Source organism: Carettochelys insculpta, chromosome 11 (genome assembly GCF_033958435.1).
Source record: "Carettochelys insculpta isolate YL-2023 chromosome 11, ASM3395843v1, whole genome shotgun sequence".
Taxonomy (NCBI): domain Eukaryota; kingdom Metazoa; phylum Chordata; order Testudines; family Carettochelyidae; genus Carettochelys; species Carettochelys insculpta.
The window spans coordinates 38,021,908-38,040,030 of NC_134147.1; positions in this window are offsets into that span (position 1 = coordinate 38,021,908).

Below are 18,123 nucleotides of genomic sequence, written 5' to 3' on the forward strand. Positions count from 1 at the left end.
GTGATGAGGCATTAGCTTGTTTTGCTCCCTGCTAGTTGGTGTGGGAGTGGTCATCATGAGTCAGGGGAACAGAGCCAAAGGAGCAGAGCAAGCTAGGGCCACATCATTCTGCCTTCCATAAAGGCTGCTGATGAGGGTGGGCCCCAGGCCACCCAAAGACTCTCATCTGCTGGAACTTTGCCCCTCCTGCCCAAGGACTCGGGGAGGCATATGCCCCCTCATTTTTCCTGTGCATTGCATTTGGCTGGAGAGATGTTAAGAAGCCACTTCTCCTTCAATGATCTCTTGCACTGTGTGTTAATTACTTATGGTAAACAGTCTCTTCTATCTTTTATTTAGCTATCAAAACAAAAAGCAGTCAAGTAGCACTTTAAAGACTAGCAAAATAATTTATTAGGTGAGCTTTCATGGGACAGAACCACTTCTTCAGACCATAGCCAGATCAGAACAGACTCAATATTTAAGGCACAGAGAACCAAAAACAGTAATCAAGGAGGACAAATCAGAAAAAAATGATCAAGGTGAGCAAATCAGACAGTGGATGGGTGGCAGGGGGTGGGGGGGAAGGGCAAGAATTAGATTAAGCCAAGTATGCAAACGAGCCCCTATAATGACTCAGAAAATTCCCATCCCGGCTCAAACCATGTGTTAATGTGCTGAATTTGAATATAAAAGATAGCTCAGCTGTTTCCCTTTGAATAGCGGTGCAAAATTTTTTTTTCAGTAACACACATACTCTTAAGTCATTAACAGAATGGTCCACTCCATTAAAATGTTGACTAACTGGTTTGTGGATCTGGAGTGTTTTGATGTCTGTTTTGTGCCCATTAACCCTTTGTCTAAGTGAATTAGAAGTCTGCCCAATATACAAAGCATCTGGGCATTGTTGGCACATGATAGCATACATGATGTTAGTTGAGGAGCATGAGAACATGCCTGTGATTCTGTGAATAACTTGGTTAGGTCCAGTGATGGTATTTCTAGATAAGATATGTGGACAAAGCTGGCAGCGGGCTTTGTTGCAGGGAAAGGTTCCAGGACTGGTATTCCTGGGCACTTTTATTTAGCTGTGAGAGATGGAGGCCATGTCTATACTTTCAGATGTTTTGCATTGTCAGTTTCAACAGGAATAAAGAACTGATAAAAAACAAGTGTTTTGGGCTCTCACTTATTTCCATAGGCTGTATTCATATTTCCAGCATTTCCGTCACCGATAAGAGTGGCGCACCAAAGGTAGCTATCCAACAATCATTAGCAAGTGTAGATGTTCCTGCCATTTTTGTGCAAAAAAGGGATTATTTTGTGCTTTAAATGACAAGTGCATTCATGTCCTGAGTAAGTTTCCCAGACCTGGAGAAATCTGTGCACACTGGAAAACTTGTTTCTCTCCCCAGTAACAAATTGGTCCATAAAAGTTAATTATCTCAGCCACCTCAACTCTTTAATATCCTGGGATCAACAAGGCTATCCCCTGCACTACATTCTCTCATCAAGCTTATTTCAGGGTTCAGAAGCTCAGCTAACCCTCTATCTTTCTTTCCTCAATTTAAGTTTGAAACTATGATTTTTCTCACGGACACAAGAATGAATACATTTACATTTGTTCCCAGGTATTCTCTTTATATGTTCTTCAACATTCTGCATTCACCCTTTATCTGTCTTTCTGGAGTGAGTCTGATTACTGCTGATCACGTGGATACAGTTCATACTGACACACACCACTTCATTTTTCTTCTGAAAAGGCATTTGTGTCTAAAATGTAGGTGCTTGTTCCCTTTAAAGGGGGAATGTAAATGAGCTTTCTGGATAGGTGAAACAGCTGCAGGATATTTTTATTTTATTTTTAGAGCTGCAATTTGTTTTTCTTTTGGGGAAAGTAGAGAACACATGCTGGTTATTTCCAACATGCACTCCATCCACATCTTACTGAACAATAAAAAAAATTCAATAAACTCAAAAGAGCTGATTGACTACGTGCATCTGGAAACAAGTATGAAAGCACTGGGTTCTACAGCTTATTGCTAAGTGGAGTAATCTGCATACACAAGCAAAACTGGTGTATTTTCCTTGATTTTTTTCCAGAGTATCTCTCGCATTTCCATCATAATTCAGAAAGCTCTTTGTATACACTTGACTTTGTTCACTGTTTTGTTTTGTTTTGTTTTGTTTTTGTCTCATCCATACTGCACTCCTACCAGGACACTAACCATGAAAGATAAAGCACCATCTCATGAAAAATATGGAAAATCTATTAATAAGGTCTGCTAACACTATCAGGAAAAAAGCCTTCTATATTACAACAGATGGTATTATTCTTAAGGCTGTAATTAATTTTTCACTCTCTTCTGCATAGACATAACATAGAATGTTGCACTCTATTCATAGAATTTACTTCATTTTTTTCCAATATCAGTTTTCTTGAATTTGATTGCTTTCATACTTCATCCTGGAGTTCTGAGCCAAAACCCCAAAGCCTACAAACTGCATATGAAAGTGGATGAAAAATAAGCATGTTGTGCCCGGAGCAGAAGGATTATTATATCACATCGAATAGAAAAGCTGAAGCCACAGGCACAATGAATGTATTGTAATGTTACATACAACAAACGGGATTAAGAGTATAGACTTTGAGCTTTCTCTACCAAGGCTCCAGTCAAAGCTTAAATAATCTTCAGTGAAACAGTGATGTTGAACATAGCAAAACTTTAATATGCAGTACCCAAAGACAGTGATCAGTAATTCCTCTGGATCACATTTAGTGCTGGCCCTGTGCTATAACAACATATAGGAAGTGCAGACGTCATGACAGCTATCCATAGGGAGGCATGGGAGAATACAGGAGCTATCCCCAAGATCCTTCCCATTGCTCTTGCTTGGATAGTATGCAAAAAAAAAAAAAAAGTGGACTTCCACTCAAAATCCCTGCAGAGCTGATGTGCCATGACAAAGAAGTATTCTGCACCCCAGAAAAAAATGTCCTGTGTCACATGCTGTGACAAGTTCACACACAGGCTGCTCAGCTTTGGGTACCTTTCAAACCCACAAACCTGTCAGAGACCTTCTTCATGTCCTTTATTGACCGTGTCCGTTCACAATACCTTCTATATACAAAGGGGCAGCACAGTCTGCTCAGAGAATGCTAGCTCCTACAGCTAGCTTGGAGCTACAGCCTTCCACTCCTGGCTCCTCCCTTTCCTCTTCCTCTACTCCCTCCCTGCCAGGCTTATATAGCCCTGTGATAACGAGGCCTGCAGGTGTTCCCCACTTACCTCTCCAGTTTGGACCTACTCAGCCAGCCCCAATTAACCTTTTTATTGTGGCTGGCAGGGCAGAACTCTGGCTTGCTCTTCTTGGCCAGCCATCTGTCTCACACCTGTTACCATCAAGCATGAATGTTTACCAAATATGAGCAGCATGTTCTAGCTTTGGGGTTTTAAAGAAACAGCTAACTGCCTTCCAACTTGCATGTAACTAATTGAGGTTCACAGAGTAAAAGTCTTCAGAGTCTCTTTTTGCTGTATCATCTGGGTGTGGATGACTTGCCAGGATGATCTAGGTTGGGGCCAGCAATCTTTCCAAGGCAGAGTACCAAAATTTGACGTTTTGACCTCAACATCTGAGTTCTGGTGATACATTTTAAAGTCACTACCAGTCCTACTTACAACAGCTTCTTTAATAAATAAATTAAGATGCAGAACTTTACCACTTTGGTGGTGGTTGGTAGCACTAGCTGGTCTTTTGTTCATCCACAAGCAGCGTGGCTTTGAGTGAGATTGTGGCTGCATGGGGAAGAAGGGTGGGGCTGAGCTCTCACCTTGTGTGCCACTGAAAATCAGTTTGCATGCAACTATTGGTACACAGAGGTTTGCTGACCCCTGATCTATATATGTCTGACATAGTCATTTGCCTGACATTACAGGGACCTCAGGCTCTGGTGCACCTCGACCTCTTCTATTATCTGTCTGTGACATATCTAATATCCTGGGAATTATAGTAGTCTGGCCTCGTTTTGGTTTTTAGCTGGGGCTGTGGACACTGGGTGGTTTTGGTGGCCTGTGACTACAGGTGGTGAGAGTAGATGATCTTTCAGTCCCTTCTACCTTGAATTATATACGTTATTCAGATTAGTCATTTTCCTCCTCTGAATCAACTTATGGTGTCTAACTATATATCTGACCAGTAACCCCATATGAACATGGGAAGTGCAGAGCATGAAGGCAGAGAGCAGCAGATGCAGACGAGTTCTTTTCATTCAGCCACTAAATCTCCAACTACACAAGATCAAAGTGAAAATATTCACCTTTTTGGCTGAAAACACAGCTGTCCATAAAATTATTACCAACTTGGCTTGTTGGGAGATGTTTTGCACTGGATATTTGTCTATGGAGTTGGGGGGGGGGTGAGAATTTCAGTTTCCATCAGTTCTCCCCCTCCACCACAAGGTCAAATTCTAATATTGAAGTGGTAATCTCATTTGGTCAATTAACATAATGCTTGTGCAAATTACCTTCCAATGTCAAGACAAGGAAAATATAAGAAGCACCTAAAGATGAGGGCATGTGTAGTGTTTGAGGTCTTAGGAACCGAAAAAGGAGCCAAAAACTACTTGAATGTAGTCAAGAAATAGTGCAAAATTGATGAGAAAAACAAAGGTGGGGAACGAAAGGAAGTTTGCACAAGATGTGGAGATAAATAATGAAACATGTTTCGAGTACGTAGGGAGAAAGCAAAGCCTCCAGGAGACAGCCGGGGTAATTTATTGACAGAAAAAGCAATCCTTAATAAATAATTAAAAGATTATTTGCTTCATTGTTCACAAGGGATGATGAGGGACAGGTGCCAGTATCTGATACATGTCCCCGTGGATGTTGAAGGAAGTATGTGATCAAGGAGGCCTGATAGCTAAAGGGATGTGGCAGGGGAGGGAAAGACTCACAACCAGACACAATCAAAATATAGGAAGAAAGAAGGTAAATGCAAAATGTCTCAGGCTTTTTATAGCTACTAGGGTGTTAGTTAACATGAGCTAAAAGCCTAGTAAAGACAAAGGCAGTTTGTAGCCTTTACACAATTTAGTAGATTGAGGTAACCCAGGCTGCCCTTTACACTGTCTACAATGTGTACCTCACAGCAGCCCACTGTGCCACTGAACCTGTGCTGCTACAAGGTATGTAGCGTAGCTGTTCTTTGCTGGCAGGAGAGAGCTCTCCCGCCAGCAAAATAAAACCACCACCACCAAGGAGCAGCGGTCTGGTTGGTGGATGAGCATCTCCCACCAGCATAGTGTTGTTCACACCGGCACCTTTTGTCAGTAAAACTTTTGTTGGTCAGCAGGTGTTTTTTCACATCCTTGTCTGAGAAAAGTTTTGATGACAAAAATGCCATGTAGACATAGCCTTAATCTTTACCTCATCTTGCTAACTGACTTTAAATTTATAATCTGCCTTGTCTTCACTAAGACTGTGCCTCATGGCAGTTACCTTGCATTCATTGGAATGAGTTAAGAAGACACTTCTTTATTTCTCCCAGCGAAGATGCAACTGCTGGTGGGAAACCTAGTTTTCAACTCTACGTCTGAGTCTACACTTGCCCTCAACTTTGAAGGGGGCATGTTAATCTGGGCAATGAGTGATTACTTATGAAGTTCTTCGGTGAATATACAGCACTTCATTGGGCTAATTCTCCTCCACAGCAACTTCGAAGCGTCAAACTTCGAAGTGTTGGTATGTGTGTAGCCGCAGGCACTTTAAAATGCCTGTGCTATTTCAAAGCACCTTTACTTCTCAAAATTTTGGGGAGTAAAGGCACTTCGAAGCAGTGTGCGCACTTCAAAGTGCCCACAGCTACATGCATGCCTGCACTTCAAAGTCTGACTCTTTGAAGTTGCTGTGGGGGAGAATTAGCTTAATGAGGTGCAGTGCATTCACTGCAGCACTTCATTAGTAATCGCCCAGCACCCTGATCAACATGCCCCCTTCAAAGTTGGGGGCAAGCATACACAAGTCCTACCAGTTTACATGTAAACACTCTGCATGGTCCTGTCTCTGCTAGAGGTCTGGTACCTGTTAGTTAGCAGGAAAACTAAACACCTCCTAACCACACACTTTTGAAATCTTACTTTGGACAGAGCTTTAGAAAGAAATTTCCTGAGGACTAATGCATTGCTCTAAGGACTGGTGAGAAGATTAATGGTATTTGTAGTGTAAATCCATAAACATCATTAGCTTTGAGGGAGGAACATGCAGGAAGGATACAATTCATCAGATGACGTGTCTTAGGCCCTTGCTCAGAGAGACACCAGAACCTATGCCTTACCTCAAGCTTCTGAGTACTCCCAGTGCTGAAGCACCTTTCTAAATAAGGGGCTTATTCTCTGCATTTATGTCTAAAGGTGCACAGAGGAAAGAGTGAGACAGTGAAATAAGGGAAAAGCTGAGGTTTCTTTTCCTGCACAAAGATGCTGGATTCCACCTGTACTATTCGGCTGTGCCTTCTCTTTCGCTTCTCTTCTCTTGAAATCCTTGTGCACTGCTGCAGTTATGCTTGATGGCTATAATTATGATACTAGATCAGGCAGGCAAGCCCAGATCTGCTAATTCTTTAATGCACTGGATGGATAATATTTTCTGTGCCTATCAATATTTGTGCTTATCTGTCTATACCCATGCAGAGAATATGTAAGATGGGAGGTGGATTAAATAAGTAGCTTTCACGACTGAAGGATGAACACACAACTCTCTGGTGGCAGAGCTAAGCACTAAGATGAGCCGAGCATGCATGATCATCTTCAACAAGGGGAAATAAATGGATTCTGACCTCTTCACATCATCTATTTTATGCTACATGCCTCTGACTCTGTTCATTCCCCATATAACAATGGGAATGTTCACTGCTTCTGGCATATAAAGGAGTGTTCCATGAAACCTTGCAGTGCCATGGGCTGCAGCACAGGAATCTAGAATGTCATCTTTCATTGTGCTTTGTCTGAGGAGGTTGCTGCAGAGGAGGCTACATCTATGTGACAGCCCAGACTGATGCTCTGAGATCGATCCACTGGCATTTGCTTTAGCATGTCTAGTTAAGAGGGCAGGGGACTGGACTAGATGACCTCCTGAGGTCCCTTCCAGTTCTAGGAGATGTGTGTCTCCAATTATTAAGACATACCAAATTGACTGCAGCTCTCTCTCCTGTTGACTTTATTACTCTACCCCAGATAAGAAGAGTAAGGGAAATAGAACAGCTTCTCCTTTCAACACAACTCCTCATGATGCAGAGTCTATGATAACTCAACTTATGGTATGCTGACTCCAGCTATGTTATTCATGTACCTGAAGCTGTGTATCTTAAGTTGACTTTGTAGTATAGATGTAGCCTAAGAGACTATGGATCATTAAAGGAATGAAGAAATGCAGCAGGGAAGATCAGTAGGCAAAAATCATCTAGAGGGAGCCGTAATTACAAAGAAGCAACATGACAGTTGCAGGGGAGAGAGAGAAAGATTAAGAATTAGTTAGATGGGAAGATTTTTGGGGCAGTGGCTGTCTTTATCTATGTATATGACTGGGGCAGCTGGTTGCTGGTGTAATATAAATAAAAGTCATAATAGAGCCCCTGGACATCTTGGCCTATGCCTACACTAGCCACTTCCTTTCAGAAGGGGCATGGTAATGAGCAAATTGGGAAGATGCTAATGAGGCACTTCCATTAATATACAGTGCCTCATTAGCATAATGGCGGCCATGCGTGAGTCAAAAGTGCTGCTTTCAAATCAAGTGCCAGCCATGTAGACGGGCTTTTCAAAAGTACCCTCCCCAGACTTCGAAAGCCTTGTCTTCCTAAAACCAAATAGGAAGAAAGGGCTTCCAAAGTCCAGGGGGTCCTTTTGAAAGGCCCCCATCTACACAGGCGGGGCACGATTCAAAAGTGGCACTTTCGAATCATGCCTGGCCATCGCTATGCTAATGAGGCACTGCATATTCATAGTAGTGCCTCATTAGCATCCTCCCAACTCGCTCATTACCATGCCCCTTCTGCAAGGAAGGGGCTAGTGTAGATGCAGCCCTTCACAGAGGAACTGGCAAAACCTAGGTCAGACCCTACTCATTCATATAGCATGCTAGGCCAAGGTCTACACTATGGGGAAAAAAATCAATTTAAGATACGCAACTCCAGCTACATGAATTGCGTAGCCGGAGTGGACATATCCTAAACTGATTTTTCCTGCCATCTCCATAGTAGGAGGTCAGTTGGAAAAAAACTCTTCCCTTGACTTTTCTAACTCCTTGTAACTGTGAGGACTATGAATGTCGAAGACAGAGCCCTGATCTTTTGATTTAGCCTGGCTCCACTAGGCAAGCTAAATCAAACCCTGGAAGATCAACCATCAGCACACCGATCATCTGGTTAAGTGTAGACGTACCACTAGTTACAAAGCTCTTGGGTAATGATAGTGCTCTGAGCAAGATCCAAGCTCCTTTATGCTCATTAATATACATACACACAGTGAGAGTCAGTCCCTACCCCTAAATACTTTACCAGTTACATAGACAAGACTGAGAAAATGTGGAAGAAAAGAAAAATTAATAGCACAGTTTTCCACTTGGCTAGCTGAGGTATAAAGTGAATAACTTGTCCAGGATCACACCAAAAGTGTGGAAACAGACAGAAGAAAACTGAGAGATGGAAACTGAGGGCTGAGCTAGATTGAAAAGTAACATTAGCAGTGCATTAGGATGAGGGGTGTGCTGATGGTTATATTTCTATACTGAATTTCATACTGCTTCATCACCCATCCCCCAGTTCTCTCAGTCAAGATACAACTTTAATATGTATCTGTGTAAAGCTTCTTGGGACCACGGTTTGTTCAAAGACAGCACCATAAAGGAAAATGTAGTGGTTTTTATTGAACAGAACTTCATATTTATTGTGAGGAGGGTAACAGAAGGGATCCTTCCTGTCCTTTCCCCCCTCTTTTTTGTCCCCATTCCTTCCTGCCCTCCTTCCCGCCAGAATACCACTGGGGAAAAAGCTGTTCTAGAATAAAGAAGCCCTCAAAAAAGCTGTAAGCGATATCACCACTTTCAACAAGGCCTCACCCAGGACACAACTTCTCACTTTTTGTTAAGCAAACATCTAGCTTGCAAGGTGTCCAGCCGTCAATGTGAGCACAAAAGAGAAACACTTTTTGAAATCAGCAACCTGGGGGCCAGGCTAAATTGCAGACATGTACAATGAAAAGTATAATTCACCACTCTGCTACTTCAGGCTTTTCTTAAAGAGCTAGTCTAGAACTTTTTTTCATTTAGAATTTCTTTAGCTCCCCTCCATCAATCAACAGCTCAGCTACTCCAGCAATAAACACAAATAGAAAAAAAATCTATCTAGCTAGATGAGATAGATGATAGAAGGGCTGGCATCAAAGCACTGTGTTATACAAGGATTATGACTCCAGTATGCAGAGCTCCTCAGGCAATTAATGGAAAAGTTGTAACTGTGGAATGCCTGATTAACAGGGATTTATGTTATCAGAGAAGCATCATTAATGCAGAAAACATGTACATCTCTTGCCAAGTCTTTCAGTAGTAACTTATTTCTTCTAGGTTCAGGATTTAAATTCTAGTAGGGCAGGTATGTCCTTTGCAAATTAAAAGCGAATGCCTCCACAAGGATAGCAATACTTTAAACTTGAACATTGCAAAACAGTTGATTAAAAAGAAAGAAGTGAACTTCTGCAAACATTTTTATCTGAATTTCTGTAGCATGATCCATAGTATAAATTAGATTTTCTTTAAATTTAGCACCACTAATAGGTAATTGTAATGGAGAGCTCCTTCCTGATACACATCTTCACACCGTTTCAAAGTAAGTCTTAGAAAAGTATTCTCCAAGTAGAGAATCAGGACCTTGGTCTGTCTCTAGAATCCTCCTTCAGCTTGGGAACTGCCCTCCATACAAGTGTTCCATGGCTTCTGGAATGTCTTCTGAGGGGATGGCTGCACTCCAATTAAACACCTCAGGGCTGATATACATCAGCTGACTTGGGTTTGTACAGCTCAGGCTACAGAGCTGCTTAACTGCAGTGTAAACATTTTGGCCTGGGCACTTGGAGACTCTCCCTCAAGAGGTTTCAGAGTTCAGGCTCCAGCCTGAATCCAAACATCCACACTGGAATCAGATGAGCAGACTGTCTAATGTGTTAGGTAATGCTTAACTCTGGCTGTGTCCCAGGTCCTGCCCCATTTCACCCCTTGCTCCAGTGCCCCACTATACTGTGCCCCTTCCTATGCCTGATCTACCCCCACTTCTGAGCACATCCCACCCTTGCTCCTCTGTCTCCTTCCCCAACTCCTCCTGCATGCCACTGAACAGCTAATCACTGTTGGGTGGAAGGTGATGGTGGGGAGGGGGAAGGCACTGAGTGGCAGGGCCCGCTGGAAGGTGGGAGGCACTGGAAAGGAGGGGGGAGGAGCTGATCAGGGGAGCTGCTATTTTTTTTTCCATCTGAGATCCAGGGCTGAAACACCCATGGAACTGAACTCCATCACAGCAGTGTAAGCAATCCCATAGCCCACACCATGTGAGTCTGAGTCATCTGTTGCAGGGTACTTACATGAAGTGTCCAGCCAAGGCAAACTAGAGCAGCATCAAGTCTACTCTACCTTGCACTTGGAGGTCCAACTCAGTACAAATCATCCCAAAGATCCACAGAAACCAAGGTAGCTTACAGCCACTTTTGCCCCATTTTCTCTTCCATTATCTTGCACACGACAAGATCCCTGAGGGGGGATCTGGACCAGAGACTACAGCAGGAGGTTTTTTGGTTTCACGTACCTCCCAAGGTGACACTGTTACCAAATGTATTATTTGGTGTACATATTGAATAGTAAGTTCACTAGCACATATACACAACAAATAGGCATTTAAATCTTAAAAAAAGAAACCATCTTTTCAAATAATTCTTTATCATTTAGAACCTTAGGTGACTTCTCATTCACTGCAGCCACTTTGAGTGGGATCTGGCCCTTATGTATTTAAAATGAACACTGCCAGAATTCTAATGAAACTATCTTATTGGAATCTAATGAGATGCAAATAATACTTCAAATAATTGCACATTTTACTGCCATAGAAAGAGAAATCTGCTTTCATGTTAAATGCTTTATCAGTCTCTAGTACAGAGATGTGGATCAGTTCAATCACTACTGCACAGAAATGGTTGGTGTCTGTTGGTGTTTTGCCTAAATAAAGACTTCAGAATTGGCACTCTAGCAATGGAAATGTTTCATTATTCAAGTCAGATACATGGAATATGAAGAAACCTCGAGTTCAAAGATTGTGGCTGTATTTCACTTAGAAATGTAATTGAAACATACTTTACCAGATGAAATGTATCATCATACACTGCAATAAATAAATTGCATAGTAAATAGAGCTGATATTGAAATTGGCAAATGACTTACCTGTTAAAACAAAGAATATGAAAACAGATATATTACTTCTCAGAACTCAGTATTCTTTACAGTGCATCACTATCCTGGTGAGTACCCCAAATACAGGGACCGATCATAGCCTATTTGCACACCAAACCTTTTGAAATAAGTAGAAGTTTTACTTATAGGGCCCTACAGATTGGGACATAGTAAATCAGAAATCTTTCTACAAGGTCCTTCTAGGTAAAGATTGCTAGTTTAAGGTTTGTTATACATTACTACTTTAATCAGTTTTGATAGCTGAATACCATTTTTATGTAAGTCTTGTTTAAGCAGAGTGAGAAGGAAGGAAGATGAATTTTTGAAGATATGTTGAATTTCTTTGGTGATAACTTCTAACAGTTTTCATATGGTCTCTCACACCATTACAAAAAAACCACTTAATTCAGTCTCCTCTGTGCTACTGCAGATTTGTGCCTGAAAATATCTGTATGATATGCACAAGAGGACCCGGAGGCATCTAAATACCTGAATTTTGAGTGCACTCAAATATATATCTATATATTTGTGTCTGTAAAATTATGATCTTGCAATTATTTATGAGTATGAAAATGGAAACATAAAAAAATCCAGTCCTTAGTCCTTTGCTCAAATTCACGTAATTCTAAATCTTCTTGTTCAGATCTTCAGTCATTCTTCTTGCAATACTCTTTAAGAGCATACAATGCAGTGGTATCCATTCTTTCATTAAAGTACCACTTAATTAAGGCCTAGAGAAGTCTAAGGCAAACAGTTAAAATGAGTACTTATCTATCATTCCCAAATTAGTGAGTTCGCAGAGATACAAAATGCTTCTTTACCCACACTTGTTGCAAAAAGTCTTTTTTTTTTAAAACTAGTCGGCGATGTTTTGCAATGTTTTTATGTCAGAATAAGAAATATGAATGTTGCATTCCCTTCCTTAGGGCTTGAGCCTGACTGTCAGCAGACTGAAAACCATGGCTGATACTAGCAGAGACACTGCAAAATTTGCCTTTCTGAAAATCAGTGCATAAGGATTCTTCAGATGCAAACTTCTAGAAATGACTGCAGACTGAGGGCCCAGTTCAGCAAAGCACTGAAGCATATGCTTGAGTTTAAGTCCATGAGTATTCCCATGGATGTCAAAGAGAATGAGTATTCTCCCCTTCTGTTTTAAATGGCAATGCCTGTGCTAATGCAAAATGTGGTAGCTAAAAAATCCCCCATACCCCAGGACAGATAATCTGTCTATGTCAAGAGTCATCAGAACTCCAGTGCAGTCAGTATTTCTATAATTAGCAGCAGCTGAAAATTTTCCTCTACCCCTTTATAGCCCACCTCACCTTGCCGTAGCACATGAAGTAATTCTGATGGTAGGCCTGGAACACACTGGAACAGCATTCCTGTGCTTTTGCTACATAGAAGATGCCCTTTTGTTCTCAAATGAGTTTCCACTGCCCCACATAATATTGCACATATCATGTGTGAGATGTCACACCAGTGGGAATATTCCAGTAGTACTGGAAATGAAAGGGGCCTGGGACATTTCACCAGATGCCAGAGGTCCTCAGAGGGAAAATAGCTGGGAACTACTGCTATAATTGAAACTGCAGCTCTAGGTTTCATGCAGAAATAAAAAAGCACTATAAGGTAAGCACTGTATGCTTTGTATTCTGCGTTATAAAAGATTCAAAACTGTGGGTATATCTATGCAGCAAAGTTATTTTGAAACAACAATCCTAGCATGTCTACACAACGCAACTGCTATTTCAAAATAAGAGGCTGGGTTATTTCAAACTTGGTAAACCTCATTCTACAAGGAATAGCACCTATTTCAAAATAGGTGCTGTTAAGACAGGGAATAGAGTGTCCAATGGCTCTATTTCAAAATAGGCACTATGTGTTTAGACTGTATATTTCAAAATAACTAAGTGCTATTTTGAGATACATTTTTGTGTGTAGCAGCATTAATTTGAAATAAGCTCCTTTGGAATAGCTATTTTGGAATAGCTTGTTTTGGAATAAGGTTGCTGTGTAGACATACCCTGTGTAATAAATTTCAATTGGTATTCTATTGTTTAGCAGGGTGCTCAAAACTGCGATTAATTACGATTCATTTTTGAGTGAATAATGTGAGTTAACTGTGATTAATCGACAGCCCCCCTCTTTTGATCTGTTCATAGGAACTGGATTACAATTACTACCTCACAAGCAAGTTGGAATGCTATGCCATACTATAGGAACGTAAAGCTCCTGAAATCCTCACCATTATTTTGGATTCCATTCTAAAATAAAAATTTTGCAGTCACTTTTGAAGCTCCAACAGCTCTTTTAAAAACTCAGTTAAAAAACCACCTATGAATAAAATTAAAGTGTTACAAGTCCCCCTAAATTCTTAATTTCCACTTCTGAGAAACATGTATCACTCCAGCCTCATTAGAAAGTTTATTTTTCTCTGGAGGTCAAGTTAGATGATTATTATGGCCCCTATGCTGGCTTTAAAAGCTATGAATCTGTAATTTGTATATACAGTGTGATAATAAGTTTGGAATGCTTTGGAGAAAATGGTTAGATTCTGTTGTTATGGAATAAATAATAAACATGCTGAATATAGCACAGTTGGTAACCTCTCCTTAGCTATTTTCCTTTGACTGTAATACAGTTAATGAGCTACTCTGGTATTTATGTAGAATATCGTATTTCCTTATTTATGAATATAACACTTTACGTAATTATGTTACTCTAATACCATATTTCAGAGACAGGCACTTTAAGTGCTCTTAAGAAGGAGTCATCTACTCATGGCGAATTGTAGTTTAATTTGCTAGGATCCACTTAATGAAGATGATTACAGACTACACACACAAAGCTTCTACAGGTTGAACCTCTCTAGTCCAGCAGCCTCAGGATCTGACTGTGCTGAATGACTGAATTTGCCAGAACACGGGAGGTCAATATTGTCTAGCACATTACCAACACTGCCCCTGCTTACTGGGCTCTTAGAAGACATTTAGGGGTAAATTACAGCAAAATAGCAACACAGAACACTGCGAGCAGAACTGGTGTCAGTAAACAAACTTTATGGGACCACGGGAAAGTTGGCCACATTTATGACAAGTGATCATCTGGCTGACTGAAATCATGCCAGATTACAGATGTTGCTGGATGAGAGAATGCTGGACTAGAGAAATTCAACCTATACTACAAAGGACTGAGTACTGTAAACTCTCTTTTCAAAGGCATGAAACTATCATCTCTCATTTCTATCAAAAGACTCTCAGTCTGATGCATTAACTTAATATCGTAGACCTCACTCCGCTGTCATCATTTCCTAATGTATATGATTAATATAATGATGCAAACAATAATGTGGGTCAAATGCACGTCCTAAGATTGGGATAATAAAATGTTTGTCTCCCTTAAAAAACACAAACCCAAGCAGCATTTAGTTAAAGGACAGAGAAAAATAACTGCCATGTAGAGGAGTTTGAAATTCAAAATATTTGCATTCTGGAAACATATTTGCTCTTTTATGTCATAAGGTTTGGCTTTCTACGCATAATTTAACAATAGTGAAAATCTTTACATTAATCACAAACAAGAATAATATGCTTAGTAACACCTACCAACAAACTAGATTCAATCAGAATTTCTAACCACAAGCTACTTCAGATTAATGACTGAACTCTTAGTTCAGGATCCCTCCTGCAAAGTCTAAACTGCTGCTTGTTGTCCCTTCAGGTACAGCGAAAGAGAGGGCGCTGCCTTAGGGTATTTGTCCCTTCTTCCTACAGTTTCATTCCCTTCCTTGAAAACATATTTCCATCTGAGGATAAGGAGCCAAAGAGTCTGTGTGGAAGGCTGTTCACTGCTGTTTTTAAAGCTGTTTCAACTTCCTTTACCTTCCCTTCCTTCTTGATGACTCCATTTACTGTTTAAATACAATAGAAGCAGAGCACATTTTTCTTTGTTTAGGGCAGAGCTGTTTGCTAACTTCTGTTTGGGTGTGGCTATATGGTTTGGAAAATGTGTTAATAGTACAATAAAGAGGAATCTTATAATGTCCCATTCATTGTTGCCACATGTATTTTATCAGTAAACCTGACCCAGCATATTATGACTTTTCAAATGACACATTATCACAACTTATACAAACTTTTTTACACTAGTATGTAGGATGTGAATATAAAGATGTAGTCCATCACACCTGCTAAATCGTGTGAAAATTGCAAACTGCCTTGTCTTCATTAGAATTTATCTCATGTTAATTAACCTGAGTTCACAACAAACATTTTTGTACAATTAAGACAAGGCCATTTGGACAACCTCATTTGTCTGCAGGGTCAGGGTATTAGTGAAATGTTCCGCTTGGCTATTTCTAACCAAAATATGAAATAATTATCTTGCATAATGTTAGATATTGAGAAATAATTCAGCTTCCTTTCTTTGCAGAGAGCATGGAGATCTGTGGATGGTAAAAAAACATTCTTATTTTGTCAGATGCAAGTCAACGGGAATTCTACCACTGATTTCCATGGGAGTAGGCTCAAAGCTTATTATGATTAATAATCATTTATTTATTGCTACAGCAGGTCTACAGCATCAGCCTTGCAGTAAGCTCGCTCAAGAGGCCTGGAAGGTAGTAAAGAATGTGTTACCTGATTTCAATAAGATGCTGTACAAGAGAGAGAGGAACAGACAAGAATGTAAATTGGGCTTCTCAGGGTGTTGACTCATCTCAGAGCAGTAGCCATTAATTTGTATCTTCACTAAATGAAAAAGCAGTCCTGTAGCACCTTAAAGACTAACAATATCATTTATTATATTTGTAATCTGGTCTTAAAGTCTCTGGCTATGTCTACACTACAGCGATAGACTTGTGTTGATAGTGTTGATAGGCTGTGGTCAGACACAAAAGCAGATTTAAAAAGCAATCCACTTTGTGGACAGAGAGTGGCCAGACTGCCTGGCCCTCTCTCAACAGAAGGGCTGACTGGAAGTACAGCAGATAGAGCTGCCTGGTGACCCAGAAGCCCTGTCTGTAGACAGAGGGGCCCCTGGAGCATCCAGACAGCTTTTTTTTTGGTTCACAGATACACATGCACACATACTTGCATGCACGCACGCACGCACGCGCACACACACACATCTCATAGAACTGGCAGAGACAGTTTTTGTTCAGTTTGCTCATGCTGTGTCCCTGAGCCTCTGGCACAATTGCAACATTAGTAAGTGCACTGGCTGTAATTCATTCTCACTCCAGATTTCAAATTTGTGTTGTCTGGCTGGACTCACAGCACATCTAGACAAACTAGTGGCAAAAAAGCCAAATGCCAATTGCATGTACACCTGGATTATAGGATCTGCAGGGCAGGGATCACTCACTGAGAATGAGGGCACTGCAGGAAGTCAGCGAAATACAGGACCCGGAACATGTATGATCTAAATTACACCAGAATCTTAATGCAGCAGCTGCATACTCCAGCCTCAGGCTGCAAGCGAACGAGCAGGCTCAGGTCTCAGGGCTCGCTGTTCTGCTGGTGCTCAGAACCCAAGGTTGATGGGAGAAGGTACTTGCAAGCTCCAAAGGCAGCAAATTGAGCAAGAGGGTCAGTTGTCACTGTCATACCCAGCATAACCTCTAGGGAATCTGTAATAATGGCATCCACTGAATTCAGATGCTTGACTCCAAAAATCCATGTGTCTTCAACATATGCCAAAGGACGATGTACAGTTGCTGGTTACAACTTGAGGTCTGTGACACACAAATAGTTCCGATTGCATCCTGTAGAGGGCAGCAGCACATTAGGCTATATGTTACAGGGCAGAAGACAGTCAAAACCACTGCTTCAGGAGTCCTGGGAACACATTCACTGGTGATGGACATCCTTTCCCTGTGCTCAGAGCTCAGCACTTGGAATATATCAGGGGCCTGGCAGTGGGGGAAGCCAGATTTAAGGGCACTTTGTGATGGAAAAAATATCCATATACCCCCAAATTCTTTGTAAACCTGAGCCATTTAAAATTTCTTCCCAACCCCCATTAGGCCCTAAGAATTTTCAGAAAACCCACTAACGAAACACCTGGGAAAAATGCTCTGTAGTAACTTCCACTCTGCCCTGGCTCCTTACCACCCCCCAGAAGTGGCTGGAACATCTGGCAGTGGCTCCGAGGATGGGGAGAATTGGTGCCAAACATTACCCAGCCTGCAGGTACTGCCCCCATATCTTCCATTGGCTGTTATTCTCCACAATGCATGGATGGTACCTGATGGAGAGGATAGTACATGGAGACCTCTGCACCCCTTTCAAGGTCTGCAGGGATGTGTCTGCTGTTTCCATGATTGGCACTGACAGGGCAGGCTCTGCTTGCCTTAGCCTTACTGCACCACCAGACAAGTAATCTAAAGACTGTATTAAAAGCCTACATACCAGAGGGCCATAGTTTGCCCATTCCTGGTTTAGGGAACCCCAGACCACACACCAATGTGCCTGCTGCACAATAGTTTATATCTTTGGGTTGGTCCTGCTTTAGGCAGGGGGCTGGACTTGGTGACCTCCTGAGGTCTCTTCCAGTCCCAGGATTCTATGATTCCATGATATCTCCAGATGGAAAAATGACTATTCACTCTCTGTCTCTCCTAATTTACTACACTATGTGGGCTTGTCTCCAA